This window comes from Chrysoperla carnea, chromosome 3 (assembly GCF_905475395.1).
Source record: "Chrysoperla carnea chromosome 3, inChrCarn1.1, whole genome shotgun sequence".
NCBI classification, from domain to species: domain Eukaryota; kingdom Metazoa; phylum Arthropoda; class Insecta; order Neuroptera; family Chrysopidae; genus Chrysoperla; species Chrysoperla carnea.
This window is the reverse complement of record NC_058339.1, coordinates 34,792,226-34,813,676: the sequence shown is the minus strand read 5'-3', so window position 1 is coordinate 34,813,676 and position 21,451 is coordinate 34,792,226. Positions and strand designations below refer to the sequence as shown.

General features: G+C 28.1%; 1 protein-coding gene and 4 non-coding genes across 9 annotated transcripts in view; all 5 read right to left on the bottom strand.

Moving 5' to 3' along the window:
* LOC123294813 (TOX high mobility group box family member 3-like) overlaps positions 1–21,451 on the bottom strand; it is a 399,305-nt gene that overhangs the window by 156,233 nt on the left and 221,621 nt on the right. The window lies entirely within an intron of this gene.
* On the bottom strand, positions 10,792–10,898 carry LOC123297040. Its single transcript, XR_006535225.1, has one exon. It is a non-coding gene; the product is annotated as a U6 spliceosomal RNA (small nuclear RNA).
* Positions 12,738–12,844, bottom strand: LOC123297039. The gene has a single exon (XR_006535224.1). It is a non-coding gene; the product is annotated as a U6 spliceosomal RNA (small nuclear RNA).
* LOC123297038 lies at positions 13,973–14,079 on the bottom strand. The gene has a single exon (XR_006535223.1). It is a non-coding gene; the product is annotated as a U6 spliceosomal RNA (small nuclear RNA).
* Positions 18,502–18,608, bottom strand: LOC123297037. The gene has a single exon (XR_006535222.1). It is a non-coding gene; the product is annotated as a U6 spliceosomal RNA (small nuclear RNA).

Sequence of the window (21,451 nt, the reverse complement as noted above, 5' to 3'; positions counted from 1 at the left end):
CCGCAATGCTCATAGAGGAGGAAGCGAGACGGGTATACGACTCTTCTACCTATCTCAGTTTCTCTAATAGTAATGAGATAGGTAGAAAAAAAAATGTTGTCTCTCTGACTTGTATTTTTGGTTGTGACTGGTTAGGTTATCACTGTCTTACTCGTATTATAGAAGTCTGAAGAACTTCTCTAAGCCACGTTTGCCATGACTGCTGTAGAGCCATTCAAGTTAAAAAGTGGCAAAATTTGTAATAAAAGTTCAAAATTGTAATAAGAAGGTTGCTGCTTGGATAGGAGTTTCAAGCTCATAGTAAGTATCAAAATAAAAAAACAACTTGCTCTGTTTTAACACAACCGAAGTTTATTATGTTATACAAAAGAATAATTTATTCCTATAATTAGCACAGATATTTTAAGGCTTATCTCGGTTTAAGCTTTCTAATATTAAGGGGCTTTACGGGAGTCGCTGGTTTAAATAATGAACGACCATAATCTTTAAAATGAACTGCTTTTGTCCTTAGGAATATTATATTTTTTTTTGAAGAGTGTAGATAAATGAAAATGATGAGGTTATATTAGATCCTAGTTTTGGCACATGAAAAACAGTTTAAATCACAATATTATTGATTTGATGTACATTACATACTCAATTGGTAAGTTTATCAATTTGTATGTCGAAAAGTTCGATTGTTCGTTCTATATTCGAAGTTTTAGTTCTAATTACACCACTCATTAATCTAAAGTACCTTTAAAATAATTTTAGACGAAAAATATCTGTTAGACTTTGCTTATTAACGCTAATTATTTTATGGTTTGTGTCCAGGTTTACGGAATCGCTGCGCATTATTATTAACTAACCTTTCGTTACCGGACTGAAAATAAATAAATATTATTCCAAGGTTAAAAAAATTAACACAACATATTTGATTTGAACTTCCTGTATACGTGACCCAGACTGAATTCGCTGTTAACTAAAAAAAAACGGAAAATCATTTAAAATTCAATACCATTCAGAAAAAAATAAAACACTTGCTTAAAGGCAAGAGACCATACATAGAAAAAATAATAAAAAATGTTTTTATTAAACTCGTAAAAAAGTTTTGTTTTGTTTAAGTTCATCGAGGATAGTGGGTTTGTTTTTTGTGTGTGCATTTGGTTTTAATGGCTTCAGTTTGGTTTCACATTTTAGAAGATGTGGAGCATAGAAGGAAGAATTTTCGTATACTTTTTTTTTTATTACCTTGAAAAAACAATACAAAATGCCAATAAACACACATACATACACAGAATGCAAAAAAGTTTCTCTTTTGTAATAATAATAACATTTGTTTCGTTTTTTACTGGTTATTGATATAAAAAAATTTTTTTTGAAAAGTTTTTATTATTATTGTATTATATTTTTTTCATTTTGGATATATTCTTTATTCTAGAAAGGTGAGCAGTTAAAAAAATACACAATTTATACAACTTCTGTTTTTCTTTCTATAAAAAGGATATGATATTAAAAAGTTTTTAAATTAAAAAATACAAAATAAGTAAATATAAAAAACAAAAAATTAAATTAAAATTTTTTTCTCAAAAATAATTTTGATTTTCAAAATAAGTAAAATTTAAGAAGATTAAACTCAAATTAATAAAGCCTTCCCATTTTAACACACATTTTTAATTTACTATACCCCCACCCCTCGCACCTTTTCCTAAACAGCGTTGAGGAGTTTGTGAGGAATCCTACCATTCGAATGATGAAAAATCCAAAATGAATCGCGTTGAATTTTATCAAACTTTTCTTTGTTTTGAGGTTTACGAAAAATATTTGGGAACGAGAAGAAAATAACTGATGTTACTTCCCTGCACTCACATAATACGAAAACAATTATTTTTACTTCAAAAGTAAAACCGTTGGTAAAGTTTTACTTTTTCTGATTTTATCCATTGAGAAATTTGAGTCTTTTAACCTAAAACAGTGCCCGACCACTCTTCGTTAAAAAAGAAAAATAATTTTACCACATAGGTATTTAACTACGAATTATACAATATTTGGAGTGTCAGAAATTTTTCCAGAAAGTTAAAGTTCGAAAAATTTTGAGATAAAATAAAAAATTTGTAGTCATACACCAATAATAAAATTATTTTTTATTATTTTAATTATTTATTGTAATATAGTATGTACTACCAAAAACCTAATATAAATTCACTTATTAAAATACTTATTTTCTTAATTCTAAATATCTTCTGAAAGTTGGCTATATATTTTTTAAAGTAGATAACTTAATTTTTATTTATAAAATTCTCGAGTCATGATGCTTGTTTACGCTAATTTTAAATTCGCTCAGCCGATTTTAATAAGATAGTAAAGTTTTTATCCCGATAAATAATCCTAGATATTTTGTATAGTGGATTTAATATTTAATAATCGGATTTAATATTGCGGATTCTGGTAGGACACAGAATATATTTCAGATAATTGAAATTTTTATAGCTGAACCATAGGAACGAGTGAACGGATTTGCTAGTATTTAACAAAAAAACTCATCTATTTGAATAACCTGTAAAAACTTAAGTTAAAACTATAATAATTATAAAACAAATACATTAAGGTCATAGTACTTTACAAACTATTATTAACTGTCTACCTAATTGGGGTTGAAAACCTTCCTGCTAACTTTATTTCTTTATTTAAATAAGAAAGATGACATTTCAAAATGATATGTAAATAAAAAAAAAGAACTGAAATAAATCCTTTAAATTAAGGATTATAAAAAAATAAGCTTACATTGATTTGTATTTATGTAGGATTAATAATAAATGTTTAAAAAAAACCATCTGCTTAAGTCGGCATATTATTTATTAACCATACATATTTCATCTTAAACGTATACACACATATGTTCTTCGAACAATCATCAAGCATGCATCGTCGAACAATTCGAAATTAATAGCTAGTTTTTATAAATAAAGTGGAAACTGGTTTAATACACCTTCGAGTACTTATAAAAGATAGCTACAAGCCACCGATGCAAAGGTTTGCGGTATAAAACCATTTCTGATATAATTCCAATATTTTATAGTCATTTCTTTGGGAGGAAAATTGGAAAAATTTAAAAATATGTTTTTTTGTTGAATATTATTAATTACTATATTTTTATGGTGGAAGCGCAGTGAAATAATTCATTTTAAAATCAATTACCACAGGATAACTTTAAATAATTGAAAAAGAATAATCGAAAATTAAACATCAAACTGATTCTCCGCTATTGCTAGGGAAACTAAGGTCTCTTTGCAAGGCAAAACCGTTATCGTTTTTTAATTCCAAAAACGTCAAGAAATGTAAGAAAACATTTAATAACGACGCGACGATACTTTGTAACTTTGAGTTGAGAATATTTTTTCTCAAATAAATTATTTCTACACAAATCAATTTTTCACGGTATATTTTCACGGTATATCTTTTATTCATATATATTCAGAGTGTATTCTCCATGTAAAATTTATGTTTATATCGCCGTTTTGTATTTGACTACATTAGGGTGGCTTTGCCAAATTCTGCAACTGCTATTAGCTATCGAACGGACAATTATCATGAGGACTTTATCATTGTTTTTTTTTGTCTTTAATGCGGCATTAATTCGATTGTAAAAAAGGGAAGACATATATGCTTGACAATTTTTAGAAAAAGTTTACAAAATTAAACTAATCTGAATAATCATAGAGAATCTCTTTCAAACTAAAAATTCATTAATTTGATTTTATCAAAATTTAACACCTGTAGGTTTGTTCCCGATTTACAAATTCAAGAAATTTTTACACTAGAGTCTAGCCATAATATCGTTTTATCGTTTTCACTGTATTTCTTGAATTGATAAGTGGAATTATTTTTAAAACTAAATAAATAATTTAATAAAGTTTTTATTTTTTAATGAATGAAAAAAAAAAACATTAAAAGAAAACTTTTTCAATTTAATATTATTATTTTTTTAGTGTTTTTTTTTTTTTTCTTCTAGTTGTTAATAATTTAATAGAGGAAAAATAAAACAACAAATAGTAATCAATAATTAGGAAACATTTATTTTAATATATTTTAATTTATTTTAAATGAACTGTTATTTATTTAACCTTCAGTGGCAATTTTTTTAAATTGTATTTTTTATAGGTTTTTTAAAGGTTTTCTGTATTTTTATGTTGTATTTTATTGTTTTTTGTTGTTGTTGTGTTAAGATTTTGCTTTTTTTTGTTTTTTTATTTAAAATAAGGTCATATAACTAGCTTTATGTTTTCTGAATCATGATTAAAATATATTTAAATATCTACAAAGTGCAAATAGCACTTATATACTTATATAATATAATCAATACCGTTAGTTTTTGTTTGGACAATCTACATATTAGATATTAATATAAAATCAACCCCAACGATTAAAGCAGAAAGCGCTCTTCTTAGCATGTAATCGTTACAGTTCATTAGTGAATAGCATCATAGAATGAATGTGATTGCTCATCGAAAAACCTTCACGTTTCTTGAAGGTATCCACTACTGTTTTTTTTTCTCAATTTTACTTCGCTTACCTATGTTCGATTCAAGCTACATGAATTTGCATATTTAAAACTTCATCTTCTCAAAATTTAACGTTATGTTTAAAACTAGAACTTTTTACATTTTTGCAAAAAACTTTCATGTTTAGATTATTTCAAGCTAATACCTCATTGACAATCATTCTTCAGCATACCTGCATTCTGATTAAAAAAACTCTCATTTAAATGCAAAGGTTGCTCAGTAAATCGCGAATACCTGCTGAGAAACTACAGAATGATGCAATGTATATTGGACTTCTATATCTAATCCAACATCAGGCATGGGCGAGTTATTTTAAGTCGAATTCACCACAATAACTTTATTGTGTGTCTCTTTTTCCAAGTCCACATTGCTCATAGAGGAGTAAGCGAGACGGATATACGACTCTTCTACCTATCTCAGTTTCTCTAAAAGTAATGAGATATGTAGAAAAAAAATTTTGCCTCTGTGTCTTACTCGTATTATGGGTGGACATTGGTTAGGTTGTCGCTGTCTTACTCGTTATTTAGTTACAGAAGTCTAAGGGACTTCTCTGAGTCACATTTTCCCAACATGTATTTTTAAGTACATCAAAGAAACAACACCGACTTTCTTGTTATTTATAGAAGCAGAAAATGTTTCTATATTGCTTCTTGTTTATCTATTCTGCCAAATTACTTGTTTATCCATTCTATTTATTCTGCCAAGTTAATTGTAGAAAGTGAAGGATCATAAAGAGAGAAAATACTTCTGTTTCATAAGACAAATGTGAAATTTGCAGGAAAAGTTGTAACCTTAAGATAGATTTTATAACTATATGCAGAAAAAAAAAATATAACCTGTCATTATTAATGAATAAAGTAAGTACTTCAAATATTATATTGTTTTATATTATTTAAATAAAATAATATAAAACAATTGTATTATTCTGTGCTGTGTTTGTTTGTTTGTTTCTTATTAAAGTGTGTAGTATGTTTGTTTATTGTTGATTGGGCCCCACCAAATAATATAAAACGTTTGTAGTAAAAGTACAAAACAACATAAAACAGACAAACAGACATAAAATAAATAAATAGTTGAATTGTTGGTAGTAGGTATCTAAGTACAGAGAAAGCTTAATCATGCTTTGTTTTCTATGTAGTTAAAGAGTTTTGTGCTTTAGCATTGTATGTGTGCCATTGCTTTGAGATAGTTAGAAAAAAGCACTATAGTGAAAGTAGCTTAAGGCGACAATTCTTTGTAGATGATGAATCGATTATAAGGGAGCGTGTATAAATTGTGGCAAAAACTTTATGTTAAAATTTAGGATATAGGTGTATGGTACAGGAGGCCGTCTTCCATTAGGTCTAAAATCCTTAATTTAAGAGACTCAAGCCAACATACTTTAAAATAGAAATAAAGGTTAAATTATTTGTAAGAAAACTGAAGAAATAAAACGGTTTAGAGCTAGAATAGTTTGATTTAAATATTTATATCTTTTTGTATATACAGATAAGTAGTTAGGTGGCAAACCTCAAGATTATGGATAATTTGAGAATTCGTTAGTTTTACTTTTAAAGTCTAAAATGAAGTTATAGTAAACAAGGGAAATCATTCATGAAACATATACTGTTCGATGAGTAGAATCAAACAAAGAAGTTTCCACCTGAAGAGGTAGCGGTACATAAATTTTTGGGGCTTTTCTGCCCCGATAAGCCTCGAATTTATAATATCTTTAAAAATTACTTCCTCGACCCGTGGGGATTCTGCAATGCGGTCGCCTTTAATAAGCAATTTTATTACAGATATGATCCATAAATTACATAATGAACAAAATGAAAATTTAATATTTCTCTAATCTATTTTTCCTAAACGGTACATTTTCGATATTACAGAAAAGAGAAATCATATATAAGATTCATAATTTCATTTATGTCACATTTTGAGCTGATTTTAAATGTCACAATAAAAGATTTTCATTGTATATTTATACGAGAAAATAGAATAATAAGAAGTCTCTAGTACAATTTCTTGCTAAAAGTGTAGACAGGGGGTAAGGGGATGGATAAACACAAAACAAATAAACAAAAACTTAAGTATGTTACTGAAAACTCAAGTAGGTACCTCCACTATTATAACCGTTCTATGTATATCCCCTCAGATCTAGACTTTGTGTGCTTGAAGAAGTAGTTTTTTAAAGTTGTATTGGGTGATTTCGATAAAATAATGAGAGTACTACTTGCTACTTGAAAATGATTTAATTTCTCACGATATCACATCATCTTTTGTCAGATGAATAACGGCATAAAAAGACAAAATACACAAAAAAGTGCAAATGAGTACATAAAAAGTTTATTATTTAGAAGAGTAATTTCTATTTAAGGTATAAAAACGTCTTCTTTCGTTTATTATATTGTCCAGGTGTTCAATTAATTATTTAATTCGAGTTTGAATGCATTTTTTACTCTTAATAATTTTTTTTATGAGTTTCAAAAACTAATATACCTTTAATATTTTTTTATACTTTTCCATTCATAAAAAGCTACTGGCTAAATTATATACATGGTGTACTGTAGATCACGTGAAATTCGTTAAATTAACTCCTTGGTAATATTAATTAAACGTCAAAAATTCCAAATTCCTCTCTTATAAATTTAAACAAGCTTAAAATTTTTATGGCATTGGAATTGAACTCCGAATGAAATTTTCCTAGAAGTCCCTGGCTTATTTTTAACTCTTAACATTTTCATAATACTTTAACTTAGAGTTAAAATAAGTAAGTCATTTTCCCAATTATTTAGTGTTCAAAGGATCTATTTTATATTGCTTGTCTAACGAATATATCTGTATCTATACTTCAAGTAATTCGATTAAAATCTCAAAGCTTTCCATTCAAATATCTTACGTAGAAATCTGTGAATTTTGACTTATGAGAGTTTTAATGATTAAATCCAAGCAAAAACCATTCTTCTTCTGAGAATTTTAATAAATTTTAAATAATGTAAAAAAGACTTGAGTCAAAAATATCAAAGTTATTGAGATGACTTATTTAAGGTTTGGCGGACCTACGGTTTGTTCATCTTTTGTTAAATTTATTGCCAGCTAACAAAAATCGTGAATATCCTACCACTCTCCAGGTAGGTATTTTTGGTATTTTTCTTAGCTTTTTTAGGAATTTTTATGATCTGAATCGATTTTTAAATTTTTCGGTTAGCAGTAAAGGGAATGGCCATTACGAAAAAGAAGACATAATATGATAAAATTGAATTAAATTGTGGGTGAAGTTTACCGTTTTATTAAAAACTTGTTTTCTAAATCACCTTATAAAACTTTCTGGTTATGTTGAATTGGTTAGTAATACAAAAATTTTCCTTGTAGTAAATGTGTTATAACTAACTATTCGACACAACTCAACATATCTATAGACTTCAGAGTAAAAAGAGAGTAAGGACCTACTTGAAAAGTTTACAAATACTTGTTTCACACACACAAGAATACATGTTTGTGTACATATTATATTATATAGAACATGTTTACTCAATGTTTGTTTCTGTCTGTACCAAATGCAACGAGCAAGTAAGCAAGCTTTTTAGTTCCCCAATTGGGAACAACTTGATTTTATCCTTTACTTTTTAAAAACTATGTGTAGTAAATCTTGTTCTATCAAAAACTTATTCTTACCGACGACGGTTGTAGATAATTTGAGTACTTCTTTTATGATCGTACCTGATAGGGAAAAATTATTCTATGCCAACGTTTTGATAATTCTGTACGAGATATTTTGAACTCAACATATTTTAGAAATTTCAGGGCATAAACTCTCATTTTATGAATTATTTGTGTAACTTCCGTAGCTGATTGTTCTTCTAATAAGAACTTAAGTCTAATTACAAATATAAAAATTATTTTTCCGCCACCTGATAAAACAGATATATTCGTTGTTCACAAAAAATTAAAATTTTGGGTTTTCAACCACGAAAAGTTATTGTGAAAATCAGTTTGTTGTGCGACATTCTCTAACTTAACAAAGAACTATGATAACAAATTTAAATAGGAATTCAGAAAGCGAGGAACAAATAAATTGATATTAAGAAACCATAGTAATTTAAAATAATACTGTTCATATGTTTGAATGAACTTAGTTATCATTCATAGCTTGACAATCAACTGCTTGACGACTTCAATAATTTTCCCAATAACAACATCTAACAGCATTGGGTACAAAACCTTACACATTCAGTCAGTTTAATGCTCAGATTATATTCATCCTTATCAACAACAAATAATAAAATGAAATTAACCTACAGTAGTGTTATTCTTTTTTATTTTATCTTATTTCTTTCAAAAAAAATAAAAATTGATTCAAATTCAATGAATTCACTGCTTGTTTTTTGTATCACAATTGAATAATTTTCCAATTGAATCACACGAAATCTTTTGTTTGTTCGTTAAGAATCTTCAGGTATAAGTTTTTAAACTTTAATCTGTTTAGCTTTCAAGATAAGTGAGATTGACAATAAATTCTTATAATTCAAGTGTACAATAAAATTCAGAATAAAATCGTACTTAACATGATCCCCTTTGAAAATAATATGCCAGCCGGTGTTGTTGGTTACCTAGTTAATTCGATAGGTGATTATTCCCCGAAAGTTAAGAAAAATCCCATATAATACTGTGTCCAAAATATAAGGTGACATTTGAATTTAAACTGCGCGCGTTTGTTGTGCATTATGAATTCCTTCCGCCCGGCCAAACAGTCAACAATGAAAATTATTTGAACGTTATGCGTTATGCGTAACGCTATCCGCCAAAAAAGGCGGGAATTGTGGAAAGACAATTCATGGTTTTTACACCACGACAATGCACCATCCCATACTGCACTCATAATTGGTGTTCATTTCGTCAAATGCTCAACCCATATCGTTCCTCAACCACCGTATTCACCTGATCTGGCACCGTTCGACTTCTGGCTGTTCAGCAAGCTCAAAAGAGCGCTCCGGAGACACCGTTCTGATACGATAGAATAGATTGAAATAATGCAATCCCGGAAGGTGACTACAACCAGTTTTCAAAATAAATACAATGTCACTTTATTTTTTGGGCACAGACTGTTCTTTTGCTACTATTTTTATATTTAAGCTAGACATTAAGTACTTGCATAATAGTTAAATTTCCCGGGGAAAACATTTTTTCCGGGATAACATACTCTAAGCCTAAAATGAGACAGTTTGAAGTTATTTAAAAATATTTTTATTCTTGAGATTTTGTCTTCGTTATTCTTAGTTAAAAAAAAGTCAAAAATATATTATTTTAAGCGTATCTGTGTAAAAATAAAATGAGAAAAGGACAAAGAGGTTTAAAATACTATTCCAAATTACAATAAAATTTATAAAAAGGCGCAATAAATTAAAAACTATACCCTTAAATCACAATTCTTGCATAAGTTCTCCATTTTCTTGAATATTATTCATTTTTCACAAACGTTGCCGTAAATTATTTCTGCAATGTTGGAACTCACCTGTAAAATAAAAGAAAATAAATTGAATTTAGTTATTCACATAAATTTTATGAAAGTTTTTTTTTTTTATAGTGAAAATTTTATGCAATAATTCTCTCTGTGTAAGTAATAAGAGTGGAAAACCAATTAATAAATTACTGATGAAAATGAAATATTTGTCGGTAAAGTAGAGAGCCACATACATACCAACACAAACACGTTCTATAATATCAACCAAACCACAGCACAGTAGTAAGAGAGATGATATTTATGGAATAAATATTATGTTTTTCAAATTGGAAAAGTTTTAATTAAAAAATTTGAATAATTTATTATTTCTGTCAATAATATTATACAGAAAGTATTCCATTTAGTAGTATAGTAATGTGATATGAATATATGGAATATTACGTTTGTTTATGGGATAATATGCAAAGCAAGAATTTTTTTTTGTTTTTGCTCTGCTAATAAAAAATAAATAAATTATAATGCATTTTTCTAAATTGAAATTAATTTGTATGAATTTTTTTAATTTTAATTACTTTAAAGCAGTTTCATATTAATACTTTTCTGTTTTTAACGTGTCTTTAAGGCAAAGCAAACATATTTATAAAATAACCAAAATTTTGTAATGCATTTTGAAATTTTCTTAAGTGTAGGATTTAACAATTAACCAATTTCAATCTACAGGACTTCAAGCAGTATGAACAAATTAGTTTCTGAGTATTTTCTTGTTGGTTATCTAAAATGACACAATGGTAAAAAAAAAAAGCTTAAAAAAATGTGGAACGCTTCACGATTTTGCGTGTCATCCTTGCGCAGGGGCCATGCTAATCTTCTCTGTATCGTTCCAATTTTAGTATATGTACTGCCGAAGCAAGTACATTTGACCCAAATAAAGGGTAAGTATATATACTTATTACGACAAGAACGTGTCACTAGTCAGAGTTTGATAAAAGTTTGCCTATTTCAGAGTGAGATAGACATACCATTATATGTCTACAAATAAATTCGGTGTTTAAAACTCACAGATTTGATGCTCGCTGAAGTTAGGGTTTCGTCGGTATAATAATAGGTATTTACAATACAATTTACAACGATTGCGAAGCACGAGTTGAACACTCGCAGAAGTACGTTAATAATACGTCATCACAAGCAAATCGTAAAAAACTTTATCTACGCCTCTAGAATATGAAAATAAACGATAGGTAATTGAGAAAAATAAAAAAGTTACTGTAGTAACTGAATTCAACACTGCCCTAGTGCGGGAATGAATTCATTATCACTTTAGGGCGGTAATGAAGTATCTTTTCCACACATCCTGAGTTAGAAAAGTTCTTCTTTTCTCACGTACGTAGATAAAAGTCTTTTTCATTCCTTGACAATACTTTGTGAGGTTAAGCTTGGGCAACATCGTAAATTTAAATTACGCTTAAGTACCTACCAAAAGGGTAAGTTTATGAGGTGAATGGGAGTAATTTTAATGTCAACCAATAATTATCGAAGCTCCATTTTAAAACTAAACCACTTCATTTCACAATCCAACAAGACACACCTGAACTTTAATTTTCTTGCGGAATGTACGGTTCTCTTGCGACTACCTCAATCTTGATTTAAAAAATAAAACAGATATTTTATCATCTATGATTTACTAGATACTAGATTCAGTAAACTTTCTGCCTATATTTGTTCGGTGGCAGAAGGAATCTCTACATGTTTATTGGATTAAGTAAAACTAAAAAATCCATTGCGAAAGTGGGAAAATTTCGATAGAATGCTGTTTTCAGTGTAGATCAGTGTAGATTAAACATGCTTTATACAAAGATAAGACTTTTTTTAGTTAAACCAGGGTGTATTGATACCAAGGCAAACTATCTGCATAGTTCCAAGTAACGATCTTTAATATATTATATTTTATTAAAAAAGAAATTCTATTTTGTTTAAAAATAATATTACTTGTAAGCATTTACGTTTTGTAGCTAATAAGCATCAGCTAGTGTTTCTTAAAAAATTTTTTCTACTGTTTGCTGTACTCAAACGATAAATAAAATTGTATGGTCTTTTATATAATATAATTATAATTATGATTAAAATATAAATGCTCAATTATCATTGTTCATTTAAATTATATAATTATTTATAATTCACACTTAATGTGGCTTATGAATTTTAATTAATTAGTGATAGTATTTATTAATATTAAATGTTTATATTATACATAGGGAAAATTTATTATGATAAAACAGTGGTTTTTAATAATCTTCTATGGGCTGTAACTTACTATAAACTTTATTTTTCGCAGGCAACTATTTGATCTTTTCTTTTGGATAATTTTACTGCCAATTTCAGTTTCTATATTTCTAACAGTTGAGAAAATATGAAACAAAGTTTAAATTTAATAATAATTGATGGTATTAATTTGAAAGAAAATTATATTTTCGAATGTTTACAGTTTTTTTTTAAAGATTTGGATATAGCCAAGAAATGGGTCTGAATTAACCAACATTTATTGTATTAAGAAAAATTTAATTTATTTGACGTGTGAGTTCATAGTTTCATCGACATGAAAAGTGGAATATTTACGCTGTCTGTTGCTTACACCGAATTTTTGATTTAATAAACAAAATTATTAAAATTATTTATCCTCATGTCACAAGTACTTCGACTTTCGGTTTTTTTACGCGTCTTTATAAAAAATAACTTAAATTTTGTAAATGCATTAAAAAAATGTGGAACGCTTCACGATTTTGCGTGTCATCCTTGCGCAGGGGCCATGCTAATCTTCTCTGTATCGTTCCAATTTTAGTATATGTACTGCCGAAGCAAGTACATAAATACGAATATCTGTTTTGTATATATACTTATCATGATAAGAACATGTCAATGGTGAGAGTTTAATAAAAGTTTGAATATTTTAGAGTGAGACAGACAACCGTTCATTATATGTCTACTTCACTCCGATATAAGTAAATATATAAAATTGCTAAGCCAAGTGAGATTTCAATTATCTAGATTTCACCAACTTTAAGTTTTGATACAATAAATAATTTTTATAGAAAAAAAAAGCATTATTTTTGGTTTATTTTTATCTCTCTTTAAATTATGTTACATTTAATTGTGTTATAATATAATTATTTCCAGTGGCAGAGGTATCTTAATGCAAAAGTGTCGGGATCTTATTGTAATTATCGTTAATACAGCGTTATCGTATATTTAGGGAATATTTACCAGATTGCACAGAACAACAAAAATTTTTAAAAAGAATTCACTTTTAAATCATTATAACAATTTATCAATCGAAATATTCGCTCAGTTAACATGAATTTTTTCAATACAAATTCATAATGAATATTTGTTTGCATTGTTTTAAACTAGAATAATAATTGTGATTAATGATCCAACTATTGAGAATCATATTTTATATTTTATATTTTATATTATATAACGGAAAAAGTTGTAGAACCACTGCTAAACAATTATGCATTAAATAATATACATATATATTTATACAACTACTTAATAAATGTTGAATTTAGAATATTTTACAATAAGAAACATTTCCTCAAGCTATTTATTATAAATTAATAATATTCTATTTTTGAATAAAATTATAATTATTATTATACGTTGGGTTGCTATTTGATTTTATTATTATTTTAACTTTTAATTAATTTTCTATGATAATGGAGAAAAGTGGGTAGATTTTTCCATATAAGTTATTTAACTGTTTTTGAGTGGTGTAGTTGTAGGTACCGGGGTTTTAAAATATATTTTAATATAATATTACTTTAAAAGTTGATTTTTTCTTACAACAAAATTTTGAAAATAATTCGTAGCGTAGGAGCTGCGTTAGCTAAGCAAATTTCCTAAGAGATTGAAAAAAGAATATATTTTTCTTAAAATCAAATATTGCATTTTTAATTTTTCAAAAATTTTAATTTCCATAATAACATTTGCAAAAAATGTGGAACGCTTCACGATTTTGCGTGTCATCCTTGCGCAGGGGCCATGCTAATCTTCTCTGTATCGTTCCAATTTTAGTATATGTACTGCCGAAGCAAGTACATTTACACTGTGTCAAAATTTAGTATATATACTTATTGCGATAAGAACATGTCACTAGTGAGAGGAACGAAAATTTAACATACCTACTCAACTTGTCTTATAATCCGGGTCATAAAAAAAATTATGAAGATTGTAATGAATTAAGTCAGTTCATCCAAAAACGTCAAAAAAAGCAAATTTAAACATTCATATTCATTTGACGTAAATATTGAAAACAAAAATTTATAAAAACAAATGATAATAATAATAATTGCAAAGCTCATTAACGTTACTATAATTGATAATATAATGTTTATATAATGTATAAATGATGACTATTATAAAGAGAACTATTATATAGATAATAATAAATATGATATAAATAATAATAATTATCAAAGAAACATTTGAAAATCATATATAACACAAATTGAGTTGTATTGTAGTTAATTAGATGTTTACGAGATGTTCTATGACTCAAGTATCTACTTTTATTTTATACAAAACTTGTACTAAGTTAGTTCTTCTAATGTTATATTGAGTTTATACGTAGCCAACGGCATATTTAAATTATGTAAGTTTATTATGTTTTATTTATAGAAAAAAAGAAGAACAAATTTTCCTTTTACCAGTAGATTTTATTTTTCAGTTGATTATTTTCTTTCTTTTTTTTTTTCAATTTATGTTTTTCTATTTTCTCAAATAATTATTTTATTTAAATATAATATTTCCATTTTGATACATTAAATTCTATTTTCTTAATATTAAAAAAAAAATATTTACTATCGCTAACTACTCAAAGATTAATTGTCAGTTCAAAATAACTATTAAAAAGAAAAAAAGAATGGTTTTAAATAAGTTTTATAGGTGGGTGCATTTTTTTAAAAATAGGATGAATATTCCTTTGAATCAGGCATGCCGAGTTATTTTAAGTTGAAGTCACCATTGTTATAACTTTATTGTGTGCCATAAACTTTATTGTATGTCTCTTTATCCAAGTCTTCATTGATGCTAGAGGAGGAAGCGAGACGGGTATACGACTCTTCTACCTATCTCAGTTTCTCTAATAGTAATGATAGGTAGAAAAAAAATGTTGTCTCTCTGTCTTACTCGTATTTTTTTGTCCCTGGATAGGTTATCACTGTCTTACTCGTATGTTAGTTACATAAGTCTGAGGGACTTCTCTGAGCCACGTTTGCTCATGCCTGCTTTAAATATATTCATGAAACCGAAAGGGGTGGTTTGATTTTAAATAAATTTACCATAGGGTCCATTGTGATACCGAAAAAGGGTTAACCCATCCCCGGCCACTACTCCATGAACCATTTGGAGCTGTTTAAGAACAGCAGGAGAGCTTTGACGTCGACGAACTCCAGGTCGGAGAGTTTGTCAAAGAGAGGCTGGCTCAAGTAAGTCCATCTCCTCATGACAAGAGCTGGGCAGTAACAGAGAAGATGAGACATTGTCTCCTCCTGCCCTGTAATAGCCACAACAACTTTGCGAATAGAGGCCCTTGGAAGTGATATAAGATCTTCGAAACGCTTGCGGTTTTACTCAGACCATATCTGTCTTGTAATACCACAAGTACGTTGCTCCCTCCATCTAAGATTGGCCCTTTTCAGGGTATTCCCTTTGAGTAGCAACTTGCAGTTCACCATTTCTGGCAAACAGTCAAGTAAATTTGATAAAAATTAGCAACGGAATCCTAAAAATCATCAAAAAAATTTATGTTAAATGACAAAATTTCCTCAAACATTTGTAAATAAAAAATACTATTGAATCATATCGACTGAGAAATTTTTTTGCATTAAAAAAAATATACATAATCGTATTTTTTTTTTCTCCACAATTTTTATTATTATTTTTTTTTTTGTATATTTTGCACAGCATAAATAATATATTTAATAGAATTTTTATATATGTATATAATATAAATACATAAAATATACTCAAAAAATAAACTACAATAAATCTTGATAACATAGAAGAAATATGAGACTCCTATCTTCTTACAATATAAAAGGCAATGATCATAAATACACAAACGCCATTTTTTTTTGTATAATATAAAATATATAGGAGATAATATCATTTATATATTTATGTATTGTTGTCTTTATCTTGTTCATTATAAAACAACATACAAAAATATAATTTTTTGGTGGCGTTATCAAAATATAAAAATATTTGCATATAATTTTTAGTGTTAAAATTTTTTGATAAAATATCAGTTAATATATTAATTTTTTTTTAAAATTATTTTCATGAAAAAAAAATCATTTTTGAATACTTTTCAAATTTTTAGATTAGAAATTATCGCTTGTTAAAAAAGAAATTAATTTATGTGTTATCTGGATATTTTTCAAGGAATTTTCATCTAGCATTTATTCTTAGTTTCATATTTTGTTGTGTTTTCATTTTTATAGCTTAAATTGAAATTTAAAATGCATTTGTAAGAAATTAAAATTTTACTATTCAAACAAAGATATAACATTAAGCTCCCGTTTTTAGGTTGTGATCCCTGAACGGGAACACGAGACGGTATCTATACAATGCAAATTTTCCAGGAAAGACTTACTTGAGGATGTACGAGTGACAGGGCAATTTTGGATAAAAGGCTTGCTTTTTTTTATATGAAGTTGGACTAAGTCTAAAGAAAGAAATGATTCCAAAGGAGGCATATTTAAGATATGCCTTCTTATGGGAAAACGGTAGATGGTTGATATGCTTTCATAGATTTCTCCAAAACTAGTCGGTGGAAATAAAAAAAAAATTATTCGAAAAAACCCCGTTGGGCCTGACTAATTAAGGATGTATGAGCACGGTAGTGGGAATACAAATTTAAAACAAATGTATATTTCAAATTTAATAATGAATTACGTTATAACTTGACAATATAAGACGAAAAGTCCGAATAAAATTTTTCGATATCTGGAGTAATTTTCAAAATATTGAAAATTTAAAATTTTATTTAATTATTTATGAGTCTAAACTTGCCTTGGCGCTTGTACTACGTTAAATTAAACCATGATTACAAATTTGTTACTAACTATACAAATTTATTTTTACTTTCATTGTACAATCAGACATGGGCAGGGGCGTAGGAACGAAATTTTTGCTGGGTGGGCAGGTTCGAAATTTTTTTTTTTGCTGGGTGGGCAGAAAGGTCAATTGTTAGTGAAAAACTATTGTTTTGCCCTTAAAATTATCCTACACGAAATTTTAATAGAGCAATAAAATTTTTAATCTCTTCAACAAAGGGGCATGGCCCACCCAGGGAAATTCCTGGGTGGGCAGCTGCCCACCCTGCCCATACGGCTCCTACGCCCCTGGACATGGGCAAACGGGACTTACAGAAATCCCTCAGACGTCTTACTTAAAATACGAGTAAGACAGAGAGACAACATTTCCTTTTCTACCTTCTCATTACTATTAGAGAAATTGCGATAAGTAGAAAAGTCGTATACCCGTCTCGCTTCTTCTTCTATGAGCAATGCGGAGTTGGATAAAGGGACACATTGTACAGCACCTTCAAATAGGGATAGAAAGTTCATAATTAGTATGTGAGTTCAAAGAGTACCTAAGAAGTGTTCATTATGGTGGCCCTAACCCCACTATTTCACTTCCCCTTTACATATCGAAACGTAATTTTTTTGCAACTTTTAAGGATTTTGTTAGACGTTTTTCAAATTTTGGAAATTCCAATTATTAATGCAATATCTTGAACTTGAAAAAATACTTTTTACTTAAATTTTCTCTCCTATTAAAATTATCTTAAACCGCATTCCATTTCAAAATGTACACATATTTCCATGACTATAAAAGTATAGTAATAAATACAATTTAGATTCAACCCAGATATTATTAATTATTCGTGTTTAGGTTTAATTTAAATAAGCATTTTGTTAAGGTTGTTGTATGTATGTATTCAGAGACATATAACAAGCATACAAAAAATTAATTCCTAATTGTATAAAACAAAACTTAATAAATAAGTTCTTATCGATTGTTGTATATGTTCAAGTACTTACTTATTAAATGGTTGCTCTCAACTCTCTAGGTACTATCGTTCCGTCTTAAGTGAAAACAATGCACCTTATAAAAGGTGTAATATAACAAAATACTACTGTTAATAGTAGCGCGTTACAAAAATTGATGAAAAATATAGATAATAATAAAAACACATGATCTCAGCACAAAAAAATTACGATGTGAGCGCCATACGACCTCTATATATACATCTTAAAGGAATATTGCTCTCGAATAGTGACATGTGCCTATCGCACCAAGAACATGTCACTATCGAGAGCTCACACAAATTGTGCTACTTTGAAGTGCGAAAGATATTAAATCAAAAAGAGATAAAATATAAATATAATTTCCGACCAAAAAAATTGGTTAGCTATGAGAAAAATAAATTCTTTTCATGAATAACATTTGTAAAAAAATGTGGAACGCTTCACGATTTTGCGTGTCATCCTTGCGCAGGGGCCATGCTAATCTTCTCTGTATCGTTCCAATTTTAGTATATGTACTGCCGAAGCAAGTACATTTACACTCATTAAAAATTTAGTATATATACTTATCATGATAGGAACGTGTCACTAGCGAGAGTATAATAAACATAAGTTAGTTTGTGAGTGAGATGGATATTTTATCTTATATAAGTCAAAGAGAGATAAAAACTGAAAGCTCTTCAAAAATAATTAGTTTTACGAAAACATTTTTGTGGTATATATTATTCTCTTTAAATAAAATTGATACTAAGAAAAAAAATAGACAAATTTTCTACTTTACTAAGACGGTAGTTTCAGCACACTTTCAACTGCCCAGGACATTTAAGACGTTTTATATTGTGGTAGAATTACTACAATCATCAATTTGGTCAATTTGGTGGAGGAGTTGGGAAACAGCAAATGAGTATAAAATATATTCTGTAAATTTTTAATTTAACTTTAAATTTTATTTTACCAGCAAGTCCCATGATTGAATGAGGCGAGTATATTTGGATGGTTGTTTAGATGAGGTTATATTAGCTGTCCACGAGGTACACACATGATTCATAGGGTCCATTTACAAACATATATAATATTTCTTAGGTAAATGTTATATATTTCCGAAAGGAACAAAATAAAGTATTAATAAATGTATGCTTTTTGATCTGAATCCAAGTTATCCAAATTTATATGCTTATAATTTTGATAGGTCAAAAATTTTTTTAGAAATAATTCCTTATTTTTCTAAATAAAAATTATTGTACATTAATTGAAAAAAATTGATCCTTCAGCCAAATATACTGTTTTCATCTCAAGAGAGTAACTTCTGTGGCTTGCATATCCATGGAATTGTAGCATTGTAACCCTCCAGTAAACCACAAAAATCGTTTTTTTGGTTAATTAATTTCGACCATAAAGATCTTACTTGCAGCTAAAGGATCAAGAAAAATAACATTTAACCAACGGTCAGAATATTGGATATTCTAGCGTATGTGATATAAAGCTGAAACGAAGCCAAAATTCTACTCTTTGGTCAAGGCTCGTAATATACTATTTAATATGGTATTGATTTAAAAAAAGATTCAGAGGAATAGCTGGACCATAGCTTTTAACGTTTTAATCCAATATTCTAATTAATATGCCACTGATTACTTTCGAGGGCGGCTAAAATCTAAAAATATAGATGCAAAATTTTTAGACCATTTTCTCATACTATACAAGCAACGTTGTATAATCCTATCCAAGTCTGAATCCCATAAACCATTTCCTAGATTCTAAAGTCCTCAGTTGTTGGCCAATACACAGAAGTATAAAAAAAAGAATACTTAGCGTATAATTTCTTTCACATACTAATAACAGGTATCGAATATTGTATTGTCGTTGTTTGAACTAATTCTTTAGTTGTTGTTGTTTATTATTGTCGTGAGATGTTTAACGTCACGACCACATTAATACACAGATACAAACATACATACATACATACAATACATACAATACATGTTTACTACAAGAGATGATCAAACTTTAAGATGACTTTAAGGTTTTAGAGTTGTGTTGTTTTGCTAATTAGCTCACTCTCAAGTTGAACAAACAAACAAACATACAAACACCCACTCCAACATTATTGTAACTACAACTATTATTAACTAAAACTTATTCATGTACACACAATATTGTTAATTATCTATTTTATTTATTTGTATTTCTAGTTATGTTAATTTCTATTTTAGTTGATTAATTTTTTTAGATTAATGATTTTTTTTTTTTTAAAGAATGTTTTTAACATGTAATCAAATAATGTGGTTTAATTGTTTCGGTATCATGTTCGTTAAATTGAAAGTCAGATTTTAAACAATTTACGTTGTTTTTCAAGCACGATTATATTGTTTTTTTTTTTAATATTAATTACTAGAGTGATACCCACCCGCTTCGCTGGGTTTAAAATTAAAGATTGAGAAAGATTGTTCTCGCTTATCCACTTTCTATAACACTCGAAATATTGATAAGGATTGTTCTACACAAGTAAAATATATGTATGGTTTTCTCTTTTTTAAATGTATAATAGTCGTAATTATTCATTGAGTATAACGAAAAAGATGGCCGTGAAATATTTTATGTTGACTATTTTTACAGAAATCTGTAATTTATGGTAATGTCAAATGACTACTTTTACAGAAATCTTTATTAATTTATCTTTATAAATTATATCTCATGTGTTATTCTTAAGTATGAGCAATATTGCTGTACAGTTTAATTAAAAACCATTCGCTAGTTTTAGCGTGAAAGCGTAACAAACAAAGAAACAAATAAACAAACAAACATGCTTACTTTTCGCATTTATAATATACAGAAATAGAGATGAAGTAATCGCATGAATATTTGTTATGGAATTTGACACTGTTTCATTAAATTTTATCTGTTACAAAAATATCTCAATCGTGGGGTAAGATTTAGTACCTAAAGTCTAATTTATATTGATTAGTTTCTCTACAGCTATTGATTGCTATTTACTGGGCAAAATATGATAATACAGTGCAACCTTAATATAACGAACCTCAATATAACGAATTCCTCGATTTAACAAATTTTTCGCAATCCCTTTGAATTGTCCATAAGAGTCAATATAAAATATACCTCTACATTTCGAATATTTTTTGCGAACAGTCTCTTTATAACGAATTTTCAACTATAATAAAAAATTTAAATACCTCTAAATAACGAAATTCGTCAATTCAAAACCTTTATATAACGTATAAAGTCCCACCAATATATGACAGTTAGTATGCTCCATAGTATGTAATTCATGTCGCGAGAGGTTCCGACAATTTTTTCCTCTTTATAACGAATTTTAGACCAACTTAACCTCAATATTACAAACCTCAGTTTAATGAATTACT